Here is an 18,438-nt window from a genome sequence, read left to right as displayed (position 1 = left end):
AATAAAAATAAATAAAAACAAATCCATATCTGGTAGGCATTCTTAATCTGTTCTTTCATAAACTCTAAGCCCAAGATTTCAAGTTAACTTAGGACCTGCCAGACGATCTCCCATCTACAGATGAGAAGCCCTTCCCTTTGTTCAGACTAACACAAAAGAACTCAGATTGTCCAAAAATAAAAAATCCAATTTGGAGCCAAAACCTGGCACTACAATTAATAAGAACCTCTATTCTGACACAAAGGGAACCGCTCAATTGGCTCCAAAAACACGAATAACCAAGATGGTCATAATGATAGATAGGCAAGAAACACAACCACACTCCTTCCTCAGCCTGCCCTCTCTTCTCTGCCATCTAATGAGGCAACACGCCAGTAGGACCACCCAAAGGTAACTCCCCTAGATGACGACACAGAGGGAGCTCACCTTTGCAAGGCTGGTGCCAGGACGTGGGATCTGAAGGGGCCAGTGGTACTCATGCTTTCAGGACCAACAGTCACACTGTGTCCTCCAGCCCCTCACCCATTCCTCCTCTCTCCTGTTCTCCTCCTTCATTCTTCCCTCCATTCCTCTCTTCCCCACTCTCCCATTCGCTTAGCAAATGCAAACATCCTTTCTCAGGTTTTCTTTGTAGCCATTCTGACTATGGATTGCTTCTGAGGACACTTAACACAAAAATCACAAAGCCAGAAAGGGATTTTGGCAAGAATTCCAAGGCAGTCATATCCAAATTTCAGAACACCATGCCAACAGATGTTCAGCCCCCCTAATCCCTGGACTGTGAAATGACATATCCCGGAGAGAAAAGGAAAGCATGCTACAAGGAATTCAGAATGTGGGTAGCCTTCCAGCTCACCCTAAGGCAGCCTGAGGTGCACCACAGTCCTCCCCGGCTCTGCAGAAGGTAACCACCACCCTCCTTGTCAGATGACAGCCAACAGTCCCTGAGACTAGTATGATGCTCATCACTGACATCGGCATCAACAGTGACATCCTGGACGCCCACACCCCTAACAACCTGGACTTGTTTATATGTGGGCAGCTCACCCCACCCACCCGCCCAAGGTTAGGAGAACTGATCCCTGCATGTGCATTGTTAATCCTGACTCTCCTGAAGCAAACCCTGGCTTCTGGGAGAACTCATTATGCACACTTAAAATCTCAAGCATCACAAGTCTCTTCTTACGATGGTCATTATGTTATTGCCAGGCTTCTTAGGAGTGCCAGTAACTCCACATTTACAAGGACACTATCAGTTCTCTTGTAAGAAAAAGGTAAGTACAAATAATTGTATGTTTTCCCTCCCTAATTGGGTCAGCCTAAGGGATAGTCATTCTGGCTGCCCACAAGCACACAGACACGCAGCCATACTCCCAAAGATTCCATTTTTACAACCTATACTTTAATTCTGATCACCTCCAGGAGACACACCTTTTAGAGCGCATGCAACCCCAGTACTGGCTTTAGGGCAAATTGATCTAATCTTGTAAGAATAACTGAAAAGCTCTTTCAAACTGTGCCCTTCAGGGAGGTTCCAAAGAGTTGCCTTGGGCAAAGAGAGCATTAATGTGGGATAAGGCACCAGATGAAGGCAAGGGCTCTGACCCTTATCTCCAGATTAAACCACAGCAACTTCACTTTTATTTGCTGAGTAGTTGTTATTAAGCAATATTTGTTAAAATATTTTTAATGCCCGAGAGGCATCACAGTCGGCAGTGAGGCATGGCATGTGCAGTCATGATAACCCTTCAAAATTTCTTTAGAAGACCAAGAAACCACCTCTCAAGAAGCTTCTAGAATAAGCTTTATAGCACACTAGACAAAGTGGCTGATTCATTTTATTAGGGGTCATCTAAAACAACAACTGTGATAGCATCTCACATTTTGTGGGCCAGGAATCTGGGCAAGGAGCAGCTGAGTGGTGCTTCTATTCCATGCAGCAATGGCAGGGGTCGTGAGGTAGTAGATGGACGGGCTAGTCTGGAGGGTCCAAGATGGCTTCATTCACATGTCAGTGGGGTTGGCTGGAAGGTTGGGTTTACCTGAGACCGTCCCCTGGAGCACCTGCCACAATGACCATAGGGCAGACCTCTTAAATGACGGCTCGGGACTTGAAGAGCAGTGTTCCCACCATCAAGGCAAAAGTGCATGGCCTTTTATGACCCAGCCTTGGAAGTCACATGTTGACACTTTTTGTCACACTCTACTGGTGAGAGGAGTGACAAGCCCACCCAGATTCAAGGAAAGAAAGCTTGTTTTTAAAATCCAGAACCTCCCCAGCCATACTGTATGAAAAGTAATTCAAAGATTTCTGACAAAGGTACTTTGCACCGAGCCTTGAACATAATCCATTCAGAATTGCCTGTTTCGGGACGCTGAGCCTGAGAAAAAGGAAGCAGTGACTGCTTTTCAGAAAACTGGTCAAAAACAGCAGGGAAACAGCCCAGTGGTATTATCCAGACTCAATAGACAGACTTGGGGTTTAGAAATTGGCAATGAGCCCCAACTATTACCAAGAAATTCTGAACTGACAAGGCAAGGATTTGTATAAAAGCACCAATCGCTTTTCTTTTTTTTACATTCATTTTTATTACAGTTGCTTTAAAATGTTGTGTTAGTTTCTACTGTACGGCAAAATGAATCAGCTATACGTATACATATATCCCCTCTGTTTTGGATTTCCTTCCCATTTAGGTCACCATAGAGCACTGCGTAGTGTTCCCTGTGCTATACTGTAGGTTCTCATTAGTTATCCATTCTATACATAGTACCAATAGTGTATATAAATCAATCCCAATGTCCCAATTCCTCCCACCCTCCCCCCTTCCCCCTTGGACCAGTCCCTTTTCTTCATAAGGTTTTGGCCTTCAGAAACTTCTAGGAGAGATTTCACTGAGGCCGCCCTCCCTTGAGGCATAATCCCCAGTGCTTTAAACTCATTTTCTCTGAGTTATCCTTTGCAATTTACACTTGTTAGGCCTCAGTTTTTATTTTCTTTTAACTCAATCATACCCAGTAAGGCAAGATGATGTATGAGAGGACCTGGAACCCAGGTCACCTGAGGTAACAACAGAGTGAAAAGAACCTAACACTCTCACTCTAAGGCAGTGGTTCTCAGCCAAGATGATCTTGCTTCTCCCCGTTTCCTGCCCCCAGCCCACAGGGGAGAAGGGGCGGTGTCCAGAGAAGTTCGGATCTTTACAACTGGGGAGGGGGCGAGTTCTGCTGGCGTCCAGTCGGCAGAGACAAGAGATGCTGCTTAACATCCTACAATACACAGGATGGCCTCCACAGCGAAGAATGATTCAGCACAAAAATGCCCATGGCGGCAAGGTTGAGAAATCCTGCCCTAAAGCACACACTCTAATTGAGCACTGTTAGCAGTTCCCCATCATTTTCATTGTTCTTTCTCTCTCCTCTGTTTTTGCACCATGTATGTACAGTTGAACTTCTATGAGTCAAATGCACAGATGCCATGGCTCCGCTGGAATATGTCAGTTTTAAAAAAGAGTTCTGGGGCTTCCCTGGTGGCGCACTGGTTGGGAGTCTGCCTGCCGATGCAGGGGACATGGGTTCGTGCCCCGGTCCGGGAGGATCCCACATGCCGTGGAGCGGCTGGGCCTGTGAACCGTGGCCACTGAGCCTGCGCATCTGGAGCCTGTGGTCCGCAGCGGGAGAGGCCACAACGGTGAGAGGCCCGTGTAATGCAAAAAATAATAATAATAAATAAAAAAAGAGTTTTCCTCAGAGTCTGAACATCATAATTCTCATCATGAAATCATTCTTTAACTTAATTTTTAAGAGTCCCTTTTAATTTAGATGACCCAGTCACATCAGTAATACTACAGACAGGCAAACCAAAAACGAACTTTAAACAAATCAGAACTGAGGGGCTCCTGTATGCTGTGGTCTTTTGTTTCTTAAAATAATGAGCTGAAATGTTTATGCATGGGTGCCAGCGAACCCTGAGTTACAGATTAACAGCCGCTCTTTCAGGACAGCCTCTCCCATCTGTCATCTCCCAGCAGGAGAACAATGGCAACAATGACACAGACATGGCCTAATCCGACCAAACACAGCCGGTCCTCCGCCACCTGCCACCTGTCCGTAAGACAATACAGATGACTGCCTGAACAGCCCAGGGACTGACTTTCTTCCCTACAGTAACATTCACACATGCTCTGCTCGGTTCATGGCACTCATCCTTTGGTTTATACTTACAAATCAAAAGCTGTCAACTTACCAGGCAGAAAACACTTTTCATAAATTCTGAGGTTCACCTTTGGGGAACTTCTGACAGTCATTTTTATTGGGTCTCTTCCACCACAAATTTGTAAAGCTATTTCCTATTTCTAACATTAATTTTTATTTTCCTCTTAAAGTAAGATTTCAATGACACCCATCACGGCACAAAAAAACCCACAATTCCCTCAGTGAAATAAATTACATGGCTGAGTTGGCACAAACTGCAGTGTGGGCCAGGCCCGTTAACGGCACGTGATGTGTTGCCATTCTCCCAGGACAAACATAAACACTTTTTATACAATTTTTGGGTTTTGAACCCCCCTTTCCAACAAAGATTTTTGCCCCAGGAGGGAGAACCTTAGCTATCCCACACATCACCGTGGAGCGTGGCCCTCACTCCTGAGAAACACATACCCGCTAACAAATCTGACCGCAGGACTAACTTTTAAATGACGACTATTAATTTTACCTCATGTCAAAATACACACTCCTTTGATCCTTAAGGCAAAGGAAGCCCTGGGAAAGGCCAGATTACAGAAGCTGCCGGCTGAAGAAAGGGCAAGCAAGGCAAGGAGTGCCAGGAAACTCACGGGGAGCTTCAATATGAAAAGGGCGGCACCAGCACTGAACACACCACATGCCTGAAAACATCAGCTACAAAAACCGCTTTGAGCGCCTTGGCTTGAGGGGCCAACAATTCGGGAGAAACTTTCAGAGTTCTTGGATTACTTAAAGCTAACTTGCTCCTTTTTTTTTTTTTTTTTACATCTTTATTGGAGTATAATTGCTTTACAATGGTGTGTTAGTTTCTGCTTTATAACAAAGTGAATCAGCTATACATATACATATGTTCCCATATCTCTTCCATCTTGCATCTCCCTCCCTCCCACCCTCCCTATCCCACCCCACTTACTGTGCTCCAGATATGCCTTACAGAGGTTGCCTCTATAATTATAACAATTCCCTCCACTTCACAGATAAGGAAACCAAGGCCTAGAGAGATTGGTAACTTGCCTAGGGCCATGGATCCTAGGAGTGGGGAGCGGGGACTGGAACATAGGCCTGCCTGACTCAAGGCTGGTTCTGCCCCATCCCAGATCCTGCCCAAACACAGAGCCCACTCCCCCCTGTGACAACACGGGGCTGAGAAGGGCTGTCTCCCAAACACTCTCTCCTCCAAAGAGCCTGATATATAGCTCTCTAGTGTTTGTTAACTGGTAAAATATATACTTAAACAGGCTGCATACTCACCAAACAACATCTAATCCTGTGTGTTTAATCATTAACAAGTTTAGCTATAGAAACTGCCTACTCTTCAGATTCAAGGTGAGCTGGGCTGCTTGTTAGGTACAACTGGCACCCAGAAAGGACCCAGAGACACAAACCAAGACATCCTTGGGACCTGGTCTGACTGGAGGAAGAACTTGGTCCTCTCATGAAGACCCTACGGTTGAGTCCTTAAAAACAGAGGGTGATGAAACTGGGGTGATGATCTGGGATTTAATACAGGTTCTGTGGAAAGAGCACGGCAAGGGAGGAAATCACCCACAGAAAATACAGAAGGTATAAATGGAAGAAAAACAGATGGGCGCATGAAAGACTTCTCTGATTTGTGTTACAAAAACAGGAGCAAGGGCTTCCCTGGTGGTGCAGTGGTTAAGAATCCGCCTGCTAATGCAGGGGACACGGGTTCGAGCCGTGGTCTGGGAGGATCCCACATGCCGCGGAGCAACTAAGCCCATGTGCCACAACTACTGAGTCTGTGCTCCAGAGCCCACGAGCTACAACTACGGAGCGCACACACCACAACCACTACACGCCTATAGCCCATGCTCCGCAACGAGAAGCCACTGCAGATGAGAAGCCTGTGCACCATAACAAAGGGTAGCCCCTGCTCACTGCAACTAGAGAAAGCCGGTGCGCGGCAACGAAGACCCAACACAACCAAAAATAAATAAAATTAATTAATTAAAAAAAAAAAAAACAGGAGTAAGATGCTTGCAAAATAACTACAAACTTTGATTCTTACGCTCCTACTCCCTATAAAACTGTACCTACATGATTTATACCTTATTTGGGGAGTGACTAATGAATGTACATATACTATGATTTCACTTTACAATAAGAAAATCATGAATGTGAATCAATCTTCTAACTTATTAAACTTTTATAGCAAGTTGGAACCCTATGAATAGAGAATTCCATCACATTTCAGCATTTAATTTTGTAAACACGAACACTACTATATAAACCTCCATGAGCCTTTTTTTTTTTTTTGCCATTGTGGTTACGAATCCCCATAGATTGCTTAAAAAGAAAAAAAAAGAGAAAGAGAACTACTGAATTGAAACGATTATCACATGTAATAAAATGAGTAAATAAATAAACAAAAAGTATGCCTTCACCAACAGGCAGTATCAAAACACTTTTCCACTAAAAGGTTGGCTTTCTAAATCACCCTTAATAAAAGCCCAGGGCTTATAGCTGGGAAGTCAGGCACTCCCACCTCAATCTTCTTTGTACTTTCAAGAAATCTAAAGAGAATAATCAAGTTTGCCCCACGTGTAAATGAATTCAAGAAACCAGATGCTCCAAACACACTGTTTTTATCAACATATATATATATTCTTAAAAATTGAATTTCTTTCTAATTTGCATGGTTTTTCATATAAAATGTTTTGGGTTCGAGTATAATATTTACTGTTCACTTCCAAAGCACTATGCTAGCACTGAACAGCATAGGATCACAAAGAACCCGTGCCAAGGAACAGCCCCCATGAGAAGTTCAAACACCAGCCCATGCCGGCACTATCACAAAATCACTTCCCCAGGCCTGACTTTCACCAAAAAACAAAGTAATGATTAATGCCACTGTGCAAGATTAAGTTTGTTCTTTTTATTCAAGATCTAATAACTTATCCACCAGTCATCATTCTTCTTGCTGCTGTGGAGACCTGGTCAGGCCCACCTCTGGCCTGCAGAACGCCTGCCAGCTTTAGATCAATAGCCCTGTGATCTATAACACAGAGCAGAAGCCGATAACCCAGTGGGACCTTCCTGCAGGCATCCATCAGGGTTAGACCCACCAGGAGACTGGATGTCTGCTGCCTATTTCCTGAAGAGAAGCAAGGAGATGGCATGCAAAGCCAGCATCAGCAGAGGTCTGGTGAACCTGTGAAGGGACTGTGGGCTAGAACAGGTTTCCAGAAGGAACTGTGCTCTCTCCCTCGGAGGCAGCACAGAAAGTCCACCTGAAAGTGGTCAGATGCCAAGGGTTCCAGAGGAAGGACACTCACCCCCGGACATCAAGGCCACGTGGTGAAGCCTAGAGGTCAATTTCAAAAGATGCCAAATGCTCAGCCAGGCTAGGAGGCTGGGCCAGAGTGGGTGGATGAAACCAACCGAGCAGTAAACAATGACATCTCTTCAGTGATTGTGAATTCAAACAGAATATCTTGACCTTCCAAATTCTCTTTGGCAACTTTTCATCTTGAATTAATATCCTATAACTACTCTAAAGTTTAAAACTCGCTTGCAATGGTAAATCTTTCTGTGAGTTAACTGGGAGGTTAAATAAGGGAGATAAATGAAGCGCAATGCTTTGAGTTACCAGCCTGAAAGCAGCTGCGTGCCTGCCACCACTGTGGGTCTCTAGGCACATGACACCGCACGACTTGGTTTATTTACTTGGCTGGGGCCACTGACAGAAGGGCTGCAACTTTCAGAATGAGGCTGGGAGTGGTGGAGAGCCTGATTTACCGGTCAGTGCCATCTATCCGTGTGGAGGACTGAGTCCTCCTCTGGCTACAGTGCTCAAACGTATCTGGGCCTTCCGCTCATACCCACAGCACCACGTACACACGCTCACACACGTCCACCAACAGACTGCAAGTCTGATAAGCTCCAAGTAGCATGTCCCTCTTTAAAGGAAACACTGAACCACAAAAGGAAGGTGGGCTCTGGCTGTCGGGTACTGTTCTTGGGTAGAGGGGCAACTTCAAGCCCAACCTCCACAGTTGTCCTGATTCCTCCGGACTGATTGGGACCACCACCTCCGCAAGGCACAGGCTCCGCCCAACTCCACAGGGCACCCCTCACCCAGGCTACCACGTGGCATCCTGCCTCCCAGCCACCCCCAAGCCTGAGAAAGCCTGTCTTGCCATCAACTGCACCACCAACAGTAAGACGTAATCTTGCTACGTCTCCATTTTCTAACCTACCTGTAATCTCAAGAAAGCCTCAACTATGTACAAGCTACTTGACACCACTTCTTACCGACTTTTCAGCCTATAAAAGTATGTCAAAGAGCACTAGACTGGGAGTCCGAAGTCACAGCTTCATGTATATCATTCACCCGCCTAACAAGTGCACGTGAAGCACCTATTATAAAACATGCCAGGGACCAAATGTATGAAGCTGTCCAAACAAGACAGAGCTGGGGCAGAGCCTGGGCCAAGTCATTCAGTGTCTTGGACTGAAATTAAAAGGCTTGGACAAGAAGCTCTTTCAAGTCCCTCCCAGCTCTCCTATTCTCCACTCTTGGCTTTGGTGCCAAGAGGGGACTGAAGCATTCTGGAATGTTCTGCTTCCCTGAACAGATGCTATTTTTACTCCATATTCATATAGCTCAGGTTGCAGACGTGTGACTTCTCTGCACTCTGCCGAACATAAACGACTCATTTTCATCCCAGAGTTTAGGAGACTACGTGTAGCCCTAACACAGAAGGCCCACAGGCAGGCACAGCTCAGGCTCCCAGCACAGGGACCCTCACGGCCTTGTTCCTTCTACATAGAGGCAGTCTGGTTCCTTGAGATCAAAACTACAGAAAACAGGAGCAGGGCTGCCAAGGCCTCCTCACATGTTGCCTGGGTTTATTTCTTCTTCATCAGCTCACATCATTTCTGACACTGCACTTCAACTGCCTGGACACAGCCAGAAAGAAAGGCTTTTAAGAGTCACTGAAGTCCAGCCAACTTCTGATTAGCCACAGTAATGAAGGAAAAGAACAGTACATGGCCAAAGTAAGAGGGCCTCTGAGGACTGTAAGGGCAAAGATGTTTGTACAGGATATGGAGAAGCACCCGCGAAACAAGTGAAAATCTTCCTCCAACCTCCGAAATTCCCCTCAGACAATATTTCAGGAAAACACTGGCTGGAGTTCCCAAGAGCACCACACCCACCCAAAAGGGAGGCATCTATGGTCTCCATTATCAACTTGTACGGGGAAATATCGGCTCCTGAACCAATGCGGGGATAGAATTTTATAAGAACTATACAAACTGAAGCTATGATTAAATGTACTTACTAGTGGTTAAGGTTTTTATTAGCACATCTTAATAGAAGTTTTCTTGTTATTCAGAGCTAAGTTCACAAATATTAAGCAGAAATGTCTACAGCAGAGAGGGAGAAGCTGGAGACTGGAAAGCAAGCAGATATGACATAGTAAGAGTGTAAATGAAGATGGACACGGAAAAGGCTGGGCCCTGGAAATAAACCACCCAGAAGCAGTGAGGCAGACAGCTGATGCCTTGGCCTTTGTGATCATAGACACAGGCTCTCCAGACGTTACTCAACACTTTACCTAGGACTGTTTCATACATACAAAGAGTCCTTCCCATCCTGCCCTCTCTCCAACCTCCCCCAACTCCCACCTCCCTTGCCCTGCCCACCTGGACCACTCTGCTCACCCTCAGAAAGAAACCAGGCTGCCTTGGGGAATGGTGCCAGCTGGTGGCTGGTATAGAGAACTATCTATCGATCACCAAGCTTTTCTCTCCCCTCTCCTGGAGGACTCTCTACCATTCATCCCCTATTCCTCTTTCCGCGGTTTCTTCTCATTACCATCACAAAGGGCTGAATTTGAAAGTCAGAAGTCCAGGGATAGAATCCCAGATCCCCCACTTCCCTACCCAGAAAGGGCAAGTCACCTCTCTCTGCCTCGCTCCCTTCTCTGTAAACATGGACAGAAATACCTGCCTACCCAGCAGGGTCTTTAGGAAGCAGCAGAAGTGCAAGTACACCGTGAACAGAACAGGGCTCATCAAACAGGAAGGCACAGCCTCCCCCCGTTCTGCTCTCTCCCCGGCACCTGAACACTGCTCAGCTCGCTCGCGGGAATTCCGGGGCCATCATGCTCTGAAGCAGTGACCTCGACAACAGATGACTGGCAAGCCTTCCTCAGAGGTAAAGACACCGTCCCAGCTCCGAACGAGCTCTCTTGTCGGCGGATGTCTGTATTTTCAGTGTGAATGCCATGTTCCTGAGTAACAGGCCAAGTGGTCCATCAAGACCTGTATCAGCTGGTTTGAAGTCGCTAACTCATTTGCAGCAGGAGAAACTCTTTTCCTGACCACAGTGCCCTAAATGATCACTGGGCCTCCCAAGCCCTCCCCAGTGCTATTGAAATCGGGGCTCTAGGTTTACCAGGAGGCAACTGGCCAGCCCCTGTGAGGCTCTGCTCCATCCCCAAATGCCATCGCCCTGTGATACAGATCTTAAAGGGGCTAATGAAATTATCTCCTCTGCCTTTTATTCCTCCGTAACAACCACAAAATTTGATAAGAATGACCCCCTGCTCCTCTAATTTAAGGCCTATTTTATTACCTTCAACCCTAATTCTCTCTCTTTTAAATGGATATGAGACCCTGAAGACCCCACAGGCCAACGGGATTAGTAATTGATGGCTTCCTCCTGGCCGGCTCTCCAGAGGGCGCTTCTGCTTCCCCCCTCGGGTGGGGTCACAATCAGTTCAATCTTCATGCTTCAGAGACATCCCCTTTGAACAGGATCAAATGTCCCCCCACCCCTGCCTGGTGCTCCGCTCAAAGGAGCAGCAGCTGCTTCCCACTCAGAGCAGTAATGTCAACTCAGCCAGAAAGGCAGAGGCAAGAGGAGGAGGTCGGCGTGGTTAATTGTCCACCAGGCTCAAACGCAGGCCCACTCAAACCAGCACCTGGGAGGGCTGATCGCCCCCGTAAAATGCAAGGTGCACTTTGAACCCAGGAACAAGGAGGATGAGAACTATCTTCCCCGGCCTGCTGGGACTGGATGGAGCTTCAGCTGTTTGTTTTCTTTTTCAGATTGTAGCCATAAAGGGTAGAAGCACTTCTCTGCAGCAACCCCAGGCAGGCACATAAAACACAGGCGAGGTGAGCAGCAGGGCTTGCCCACCAGGAAATAAAGGAGAGGAGAGATAAGCATCCGTGGCATCAGTCTAAAGGGAGCCAGCGAAGGCTGCCTCTAGCTTTGAAGAAGGAACCTGAGAGAAGAGAATTCCGAAAGCCTCAGAAACTGCTCCTTCTAAGAAATGCTCTCTAGAGAAAAGGAAGCATTTAAAACGCAGGGAATTTACTCTTTCTCATTAAGAGATGGAAGAGAAAATTTTTTCACTCTTTTGCCTATTTGAAAAAGTTACTTTTATTATCTAGTTATCTGAAGAGCTCCTTCCAACTCAGATCCATAATAATTGTAAAAAGACTCTTAAGAAACAGAAAATAGTCATTTTGTAACTGAAAGAGGACATGAGAGTGATCAAAACAACACCTACAGGGGGCTTCCCTGGTGGTGCAGTGGTTAAGAACCCGCCTGCCAAGGCAGGGGACACGGGTTCGAGTCCTGGTCTGGGAAGATCCCACATGCTGCAGAGCAACTAAGCCCATGCGCCACAACTACTGAGCCTCAGCTCTAGAGCCCGCAAGCTACGACTACTGAAGCCCACGTGCCACAACTACTGAAGCTTGCGTGCCTAGAGCCTGTGCTCTGCAACAAGAGAAGCCACCGCAATGAGAAGCCCGCCCACCGCAACGAAGAGTAGCCCCCGCTCTCCGCACCTAGAGAAAGCCCGCGCACAGCAACGAAGACCCAAAGCAGCAAAAATAAATACAGAAAAAAAAAAAAAAAACCCCAACACCTACAGTCCTTTTGTAAAGCACAAGCCTAAGATACTCCATTTAAAACCAACGTTCCCTGGAAACAAGTACTTCTAAGTTTTTCTTTCACATCAATATCAAAACTCCCATAGTAGATAAGACAAACCAGCCATCAAATCACAGCTGACAAGTGACGTGATCAAAGTAGAAAGTGGTTCCCAAATTATGTGTCAACTGTGTTCTGGAAGCAGAAAAAAGCAAACTCTTCCCCAGAGATGTCAATACCTGGGTGCAGCTTTACAATGAAACTTGGAAACCGATTTTGGAGATTTTGTTTCTTCTTTAAGAGAAAGATAAGATAAAGGCTCACCTGAAGCTGAAGATAAAGGCTTCACCCGGAAAAACCATACACCTAAGGGGGGACGTGCCACTTTGCGTGTGTATCTGTCAGCAGCTGCAATCTGAGTTCCCACTCATTTCAGCAATAAAGGAACTGGCTGGTCAGAGACCAGCGTGCTAACGACACTGGAGTCCGGGACCAGCAGACCAGTTGCTGTGTCTGCTAGCTGCCTTTGCTCTGATTGCTCCCAAATGTCTGCCCTGGATACAAGGGGGCCCATGCTGGACAGTGTCTTTGGATGAAGGCCAAGGCTCCAAAATGGCTATATCAAACACACACACACAGACACACACATGCTCGCGCACCCTGATACGCAATTTCACTGCTGCTGGGGCACTAGCAGTTCTTAGTACAGCTGTTCTTTAGAAACAGTAAACATTCAATTGAAGGAAAGAAGAACACCACATTAGAAATCCAAAACAAAGTTCAGAAGCTCTAAGGAAATTCAGGAACTACATCACTTCTTGGACTTTCTAATGAGGATGACGTGGGGTTGTCAAGATTCAGTGAGAGAGCTCTGTGAAGTGTGCCCAAACGCACACTGATGTGTGAGATGCCCTGAGTGGAGGGGGACCAGCTCAGTAATTTGATGACTTAACCTGCCTCATTTTTTTTTTTCTAACCAGATTAGAATTGTTATCATAAAACAGGAAGCTCAGAGAATCAGAGATCTCCTAGGAGCTCAGTGAGTGGCCCAATTATTATCAGTCGGGAAGTACTCCCCACGTGTTTGGCGGCATGAAGACCAGACATACTCACCACCTTGCACTCAGCTTCTGCAGGCATGGTACAACAGAAGACAGCTGGTAATATCTCAAATTCCAGAACCTACTAAAAAGCTAAAACTCACTCATATATTAACATCTGGGCTTTTAAACTGTAATTTTCTTCGTTTATTTTTCAAGTATGATAGACAAAATGGAGTCCATGGAGACTAGAAATCCCTGGCCAAAGCTGAAACCCTCCCTCTACCCAAGCCCTACGAAACTTTAAGATGAACAGGGTCAGGGGAGAGTCAAATTTCCTCTACTGCTTTGCCTTTCACTAACTTCTCCTTCAGGCAGCTCTCTGGCTGGGCCTCAGCACCAAGCAGAAGAAACCATGGAGACGTGACCGCTTCTTTTATGTGAGACTAGTTGGCTGGTACTTCTACTAAGTTGTGGAAAGCACACCCAGAAACCAGAAAACAACTTCTTTCTCTTTGCTTTCATGCTGCACACACCCAAACAAAGCAAATGGAAAGGCTGGACAATGGGTATCATTCATGTAGAGGCAGGATAAGAAGGCAGGAACGGGGGCTTCCCTGGTGGCTCAGTGGTGAAGAATCCACCTGCCAATGCAGGGGATGCGGGTTTGATCCCTGGTCCGGGAAGATCCCACATGCCGCGGAGCAACTAAGCTCGTGTGCCACAACTACTGAGCCTGCGCGCCTAGAGCCCGTGCTCCGCGACAAGGGAAGCCACAGCAGTGAGAAGGCTGTGCACCGAAACGAAGACCCAACGCAACCAAAAATAAATAAATTTTTTTTAAAAAGGCAGGAACAAACACTCAAGACTGCATTCTCCTGTGTGAATGTGGTCTTTAATCAGATTGAAGTCCCTCCCACCCCACCTCCACCCTGGCTTCTGGGAACTCAGTCACCTGTCAATTCCTAAAAGGACCCAGGCCCCATTCTGGCTCCAGATTCAGGTGAACCATTGCCCTGGGGGTTGCTACTCCCAACCCACAGGATGAAGCAAAATGGCATCAAGCCAATCAGTGTGTCTCTGAAAGATGCCAGCATACTAAGACTACAGGGGAAATGGAAATGCATGATTTAAAAGCTTTTATTAAAATTATTTAAACTTAAACTGTGTTTTAGGAACAGTTTTATTTCCTCTGGGTTATAAATTGGTCAAGTCAATTGTTTGCTCCCTTACTGCCATACATTTGGTTTTACACGTTCAATCCTGGGGCTGCCCAAGACTCCCAGGGGCTGGCAGACAGATGTCTCTCCCGGGACAGCCAAGGGGGCTGGTGGCTCAGGGTCCCAGGCTGTCAGTTAGCACCTTACTGACAATGACACAAAAGTTCCCGATTTCTCATCCTTTTCAATAGTGGTAAGAATCTAAACTCCTGCCGACTTCACATATTATGGCGCATTCTCAATTACCCGTGGTAATGGGAGCAAGCAGCCATGTCATTAATCCAAAAAGGCACTCTACACATCAGCTCACTGGCTTAGGAATACATTATCATTTTTTTGTAGCTGTGCCTCAGTTTAGTTTACTAGGGCTTTTTTTTTTTTTTTCTCCTCAGATGAACATTCACTCATTTACTGAAAGTCTGTTCCATGCCAGAAACCATGCGAGATTGGAGATGGTAGCAAAAAGAACTCACGCTAGGGGAAAAGACGTGTACAAACAAGTAAGTAAAGCTCACCACGGGCATGTGCAGTGTGCTGTGTCAGCAGAGGGGCAGCGATTCGTTCCGCTGGAAAGCTGGGAAAAGGCTATGCTCCCAACACCCTCTCTTTCAGACAGTTTGTAAATAACAAGTGAAATGTTGGCTGAGTCTTAAATGAGGAAAAGGAATTCTAAAGCACCAACTCAAATGGAGAGGTGAAGGTGCCCAGCAAAAAGGAAAGAGCGTTGGGCACTGAGACGGGCAGCAACATCCAGGAGAAAGCCAGGCCGGTCAATAAACACCTTCACCCAATAACTCAATGGGGCAGGTAACCACTTTACACCTTTCTTTTTTTTCATTTTTTTTATTTTTTTGGCTGTGCCAGGTCTTAGTTGCAGCACGTGGGATCTTTTTTTTTTTTTTAGTTGCGGCATGCAGGATCTTTTAGTTGCAGCATACGGACTTCTTTAGTTGCAGCATGCTGACTTCTCAGTTGTGGCACGCATGTGGGATCTAATTACCCTGACCAGGGATCGAACCCGGGCCCCCTGCATTGGGAGCACAGAGACTTACCCACTGGACCACCAAGGAAGTCCCTTTACACCTTTCTTAGAGGAGCTGCCACCCTATATTTAAGGATTTGCTTTTTAATGCACGAGAACTTGGGGTGGTTATCAGAATGCATCGCATGGCTGGAGTTTTCCCACAACCAGCCTCAACATGAAAAGATCCAGGAAGCAACCCCTTACCTGTACGAGGAGGAGCTCCTTGAGATGCAAAAACCACAGGCCAGCTGTGAACTCAAGAGTCTGCTTCCCAGTTTACCTGAAAAACAACAGGAAAGGGCCATTTCTGTTAACTTGGAATAGCCAGTCTTTTAACAGCCCCAGTAGAGACCTGCAGACACTGCCTAAGGCTCCTTGGTCTCAAAGCAGAAAACCTGGCCAGCGTCACTTGGCCAAGGGGTTGGATCAGAGAAGTGGGTGAGAATCCTGGTGTTTAACTCGGAGGGTAATGGTAAGCCAGGCACTTAATCTACCTGTGTCTTGGTTTCCTCCCCGCCATAGCTATCTCACAGAATGATCAAGAAGGCCTTCGATATGCCGGGCACCATGCCAAGCCTGGAGTCATGTGAATGACCATGTCATGGGTTCCCCGCCCTCTGGGAGCCGACAGTCCACAAAGACAGAGAAGTAAATGGGTGGTAATCATGACCTTGACACAACTGAGAGAAGCTGAAGTGAGGAGAATACAAGGTGACATGGAGCCTTTGCAGAGGCACCAGCTGACCCCAGAGAGGTCAAAGGGAGCTCCCCAGAGCAGGTGATGGCTAAGCTGAGGTCTGATAAGCAAGAGGTGGCCAGACTACGAGCATACCAGGCAGAGGAAATAGCAAAACGGGTGCCCAGGAAGCAAGAACATAGTAAGCTGACAAGAAAAAGGAGTATTTCAGAGGCCGAGAGGGAGACTGGCAGTCGTTTTAGGAGAGTTTGGACTTTCTCTTAAGGCCGATGGCAAGCCCGTGAAGGGTCTCCTGTAGGAGAGTGGCGTGGTCCAGAAAGTTTTCTGCAACATCAGAGAGAAGGGATTGCAAGGGGGCAAGGAATGCCCCCCTCAGCTACCCCAAATGCCACATCCCTGGTCTTCTGTGGGAACGACCAGGAGAGAAGGCCCCAGGATAAGAAGACAGGGCTAGGGCTCCCTCCAGTGAACCACAGCTTCTCAACTACAGGTTCCTCCGGCATTAAGCGATTCCACCCAGGCAGACACGCCATCAGGAGCAGAGTCTGCCTGTGCCAACACACCCTCCTCCAGAAGGTGGAGAAGTGCCTGGTGTCACGGTGCTTCTCAGCTTGTGCTCCCCAGACCAGAGGCATCAGTACCACCTGGGAACGTGTTGGAGATGCAAATTCTCGGCCCACCCCAGACCTAGTGACTCAGAATCTCCGGGAGTGGGGTCCAGCCAGTGTGTGTTTTAACCAGGCTCCAGGTGATTCTGATGCTCCCTAAAGGCAGCAAGCACTAAGTGGGGGAAATGCCAGCATGGGGGTGGCAGTGAGCAGAGTACGGGGTACAGAGATAGCCCCGTCTGATACCCCAACAGCACCTCCGTGCTCAAGGCCTCACACTCTACAGGGACTGTGATGTCCATTTATGCTTAAAAGGAAATACTCAAAGCTTTTTTGGGGGTGGGTTTTTTTGTTTGTTTGTTTGTTTTGGGTTTTTGGGCCGCACCGCGAGGCATGCGGGATCTTAGCTCCCCAACCAGGGATCGAACCCGTGCCCGCTGCAGTGGAAGTGTGGAATCTTAACCACTGGACCACCAGGGAAGTCAACACAATGCTGTTTTTATCGATACTTAGAAATGATGCTAGCCCTGTGGACCATGGGGAAGAGTACACGGGCCCACCTCTGGAGTGGGGATGTAGTACTTCGGGAGAATTTCATTTCCCTAAGAAATGCCCCATCCTTTTCTGTGGCCCTCCTTTATTTCAGAATAGACAAAGGAAACTCCAGCTTCAGGAACAGGGACAATGTTTCTCCTCCCCCCCCCAGATACAGAATCTGACCACTCCAGAAAAGAAACAATGAAGCCATCCAGAAAGCTCCCGTGGTTTCATTGAAGGGTCAAGTTTCTTTCTGGAGTGGGTCAGTTTGTAAAAGTTCCCAGAGTTGTGGTCCCTGGGATGTACGTGTGTGTAACTTCTCTGTTCGTCAAGCAGTGGCAAAAAGACTCTCCCCACCATCTCCACGCTATTCTGAAAACACCCTAGACCACTCAGACAAGCTTCAGCTGGACACCAGAATGGCCAAATTCAGAGTTTCTTTCAGCCAGCTAAGAGCTGAGAAATTCTTTAAAATGTAAATATTTTTTTCAGCTATGAGAGAGAAACCATGCCCTAAAGCACTTTCTAGGTGGCATGAGGTCTCAGAAGAGTCAAGCCCTCCTCAAAACTGACCGGGAGGGCTTCCGTGGTGGCGCAGTGGTTGGGAGTCCGCCTTTCGATGCAGGGGACACGGGTTCGTGCCCCGGTCCGGGAAGATCCCACATGCCGTGGAGCGGCTGGGCCCGTGAGCCATGGCCACTGAGCCTGCGCGTCCGGAGCCTGTGCTCCGCAACGGGAGAGGCCACAACGGTGAGAGGCCCACATACCACAAAAAAAAAAAAAAAAAAAAAAAAAACTGACTGGGAAAAGGCCCTTAGTGGAGAAGGAAAGGTTTCTGCTGCTGGCCAAGTTCTCCTGATAAACAGGTAAAGAAACTGGATCATTTCCTGAGCTTCTCTCTCAAAATTAAGTAGACTAAAAAAAAAAGAGCAACATAATCCCAAGCACAATTACGGTGTTTAACCTTAACTTTCATATCTAGATCACCTGGCTTTTCATTACAACTGGTCAGGTATATGTGAAATGGCCACACTAGACAGAAAGAAGTATGCCAGATGCATCATCAAAGATATTAAAGCCCCTATTACACAGCGTGCACGTGCAAACACACACACACACACACACACACACACACACACACACACACACACA

General features: G+C 47.0%; 1 protein-coding gene across 7 annotated transcripts in view; it reads right to left on the bottom strand.

Annotated features, from left to right (window-relative positions):
* Positions 1-18,438, bottom strand: part of LHFPL2 (LHFPL tetraspan subfamily member 2) — a 183,485-nt gene that overhangs the window by 154,928 nt on the left and 10,119 nt on the right. For all 7 annotated transcript variants that reach the window (XR_003431635.1, XR_003431636.1, XM_027100768.1 and 4 more), the window contains exon 2: positions 15,649-15,724. The gene's annotated coding sequence lies outside the window, so the exon portion shown is untranslated. The remainder of the gene's footprint in view (positions 1-15,648; positions 15,725-18,438) is intronic.

Source organism: Aethalodelphis obliquidens, unplaced genomic scaffold (genome assembly GCF_003676395.1).
Source record: "Aethalodelphis obliquidens isolate GAN/ISIS:26980383/991018 unplaced genomic scaffold, ASM367639v1 scaffold4, whole genome shotgun sequence".
Taxonomy (NCBI): Eukaryota; Metazoa; Chordata; class Mammalia; order Artiodactyla; family Delphinidae; genus Aethalodelphis; species Aethalodelphis obliquidens.
The sequence above is the reverse complement of the archived record's forward strand: the minus strand, read 5'-3'. Positions and strand labels throughout refer to the sequence as shown.